The 3,249-nt window shown below is 36.4% G+C and overlaps 1 long non-coding RNA gene across 1 annotated transcript; it reads left to right on the top strand.

Moving 5' to 3' along the window:
* The first annotated feature begins 241 nt into the window (after positions 1-241).
* On the top strand, positions 242-916 carry LOC134335410 (uncharacterized). The gene is made up of 3 exons (XR_010015592.1): positions 242-269; positions 643-749; positions 830-916. It is a non-coding gene; the product is annotated as an uncharacterized LOC134335410 (long non-coding RNA).
* The last annotated feature ends 2,333 nt before the right edge of the window (positions 917-3,249 follow it).

Raw genomic sequence — 3,249 nt, 5'->3', positions numbered from 1 at the left:
ACACACACACACTTAATTATTTTTCCCTTCATAAGGTGTCAGATGTCTGGGAGCGCATTGGTATAGACCTAACAGGACCGTTTGCAAAAACCTCTGATGGCTTCCAGTGCATTTTAACTGCTACAGATTACTTTTCTAAGTGGGTTGAGGCCTTTCCTTTAAGAAGTAAATCTGCAGCTGAGGTTGCAAGACATCTCTGTTCGATTATATACAGACATGGATGTCCCAAATGCATCCTCTCGGATCAAGGAAGAGAATTTGTCAATGAAGTAAGTACCATTCGAACATACTTTATGTTTGCAGCTCCATACATACATGTTAGTAGTTCCTTTGATGTGTGAAAGTATGAAGTTGCTTTGTTAAATTTGACCAGCTGTTGATCAGGGATTTTATTGACTTAGAATAACTTTATATAGTCTTTGAAATGTGGGTGGAAACTAGAGTACCCAGAGAAATCCCAAACAGATATGGGGAGAACATGCAAACTCCACACAGACAGTTTGTATCAGGGACCAAATTAGGGATCTTTGGGGCTGTAAGGCAATAGTGCTAACCACTTGCATCACCTTTTTATGTTGCAATAAAAATATTATGAATAAATGTCTTGCTTATGTCTTTGGCTATAAATTTGTGTTATCAAAGCTCAACCACAGGCTTTGTGAGATGTTGTGCATTGAACGGAGTGTGACCGCAGCATATCATCCTCAAACAAATGGCCTGGATGAAAAAACCAATGACAACATAAAGCGGTAAATTTAATTATTTAGTAATAACCAGAATTATTAGGCAATTACCAAATGTTGTTACTAATTGTGTGTGTACATTTTAGAGCCCTTAAGAAACTTGTGAATGACCAGCAGAATGACTGGGATGTGTACCTGGATGCCACTTTGTTTTCACTGAGATCAAAGGTCCATACAACAACTAAACACTCGCCATTCCTGCTAATGTATGGAAGAGAGGCAGTGTTTCCATCAGAGGTTCCTGTTGAAATGCCAGTAAGTTTTGATTTTGTAGCCCTTAGTTTCAGTTTAGTATGTATATGTATATGTAGAAATGTAGTTTTGTATGTATATACTCGGGTACAATAGCACATCTAAAGCATACATTTTTTCCTGAATATTTATATTTGTCTTTGGCATTGTAAAATGTATTTGTGAAATGTTTGTTTAAATAACCTTTACAAACTCTTTCTATCCAGGTCAATGCAAAAATGTAGTTGTTTTGCTGACATCACATTTAAGTATTTTTATTGCATTATGATTAATGTATCATTTGATTTGAACTGTTTTCTTGTAGCTTTCCACTATCATTCTCCCTCAGGAGTCTACATACAACAGATATCTAGATGCCAGGAAAAAAAAATGGAGTGTATTGAAAAAAACAACAGAAGAAAATATTACAAAATCTCAGGAGAAACAGAAAGAGGCATATGCAAAAAGGGTACAGAAAAAGTATCAAAATATAACATACAGTGTTGGTGATGAAGTCCTGCTCCTGAATATGAGGAAGCATGGAAGGAAAGGAGGACAAATTGAACTCGATTTCTTTGGACCATATACCATCCAAACAGTCAGTGGCAAGCTTGTAACACTGCAGAACCAAGAGGGCACTATTTAAAAAAATAAATATAATATTGGCCACATAAAACCATATAAAAGAAGCACATGGCAGAATTCAGCTTCCATCTCCAAGGTTTCTACAGCTACCACCACGCAGGTGTCCCCAGCTACCACCACGCAGGTGTCCCCATCTACCAGCCCACAGGTGTCCCCAGCTGCCACCACAAATGTGTCTCCAGCTGCCACGTCCATGGTGTCTCCAGCTACCACCTCCAAGGTGTCACCAAATTTACAAAGAGCATCTGTAATTCACTTTGCACCAAAAATAACTGACCAAAAGCTTGATGGAAAATGCGAGGTAAAGGCAGCAAAAATGGCTGAAGAGTCAACATTGCAGACCCCATTCAGTCCCAAGAAAAATGTGCACGAAGGTGTCATGGTTACAAAATTTAATTATGACCGGTTGGTCATTTTGTTGCCTGTTTGGCCATCCTCAGCAGTTCGTTCTTTATGTCATGGTGGTTCTCCCATGAGGCTTTCCTTTATTTCATGGTGGCCCGTTGGCCATTTTTGGACCGGTTGGTCTAACTTCTGCTATTTACACTGGTGGGTGGACATAATCTGAATTATAATTATATAATAATTAAATAATAATAATTAAATAATTATTTAAAGGTTAAAAAGCATGATCTGTATAATAACCCAGATTTTATTATTATTTTTTATTATTAAAATATATTGTTTCAGTTTATGTCCACACTCAAGTAATATTTTCTTTTTCTTGCATGACGTTATGTTCTGCTTCAAACACATACAGTACTGTGCAAAAGTCTTAAGTATTTTTTGAGTGCATACAACAATGCATTAAAACAGACCACATTTTTTATTTGAAAAGTATAAGGCAGTTATTAGTATGTTGAAAGACAAAGGCATCTTCTTAAATTTATTCTCATGTGATATTGAGACTTTTTTAGGGTACTGTAAAACGATAATTATCATTCTACCACCATTCTAATACATTTTCTTTTCTGAATTTCCATTTCAGTCCTGAGGCTCTGGGCTTCAGAGGACTGTGGCCAAGTAGAAGCAGTTGTTGGACCTTACAAGCTTTATGACAACTCTTTTCGGACACTGCAGGGGACTGAGTGGCTGGCTGATGAGGTAAGAGTAAGAACATTGTTTAGTACATTGTTTACTTAATTGTTTATTAATGTTTTCTTTTATACAGGTTATCGACGCATATCTTTACCACTTGATAAAAGAACACCAGGCAAGTAATAATTATAGATGTATTAGGTTACGTACAGTAATATTGGCACATTTCCTGCCCAGTAATTTTGTACACTTATTACTTTTTGTGTGTTCATTTTCACAGATGGCTGTACATCAGTTATGTGCAGTTGTGGGTTCATCATTGTTTGCTGGACAGTTTAGATGTGTTAGTAAGGTAGCTATTTTTGTTTAATAGAAGGTGTTAGTAAGTACTTCTAAAGCAGTCATTAATATGCTATTTAACATTTCAAACAGATGAAATTTCCAGCAGAGAATGTTTGGTTGTGCCCCGTAAACACTGGAGCACACTGGATTCTTGTTGTAAGTATTCTGAACAAAGTATGATATTGCTAACCGCAATGTTATATTGTATTTGGGAACCATACATACATTATAAGTTACCTTATAAGGATTA

The sequence above is a fragment of the Trichomycterus rosablanca genome, chromosome 2, assembly GCF_030014385.1.
Source record: "Trichomycterus rosablanca isolate fTriRos1 chromosome 2, fTriRos1.hap1, whole genome shotgun sequence".
In the NCBI taxonomy this organism is placed as follows: domain Eukaryota; kingdom Metazoa; phylum Chordata; class Actinopteri; order Siluriformes; family Trichomycteridae; genus Trichomycterus; species Trichomycterus rosablanca.
Note: the sequence above shows the minus strand (reverse complement) of the source record. Positions and strands in the feature narration are given on the sequence as shown.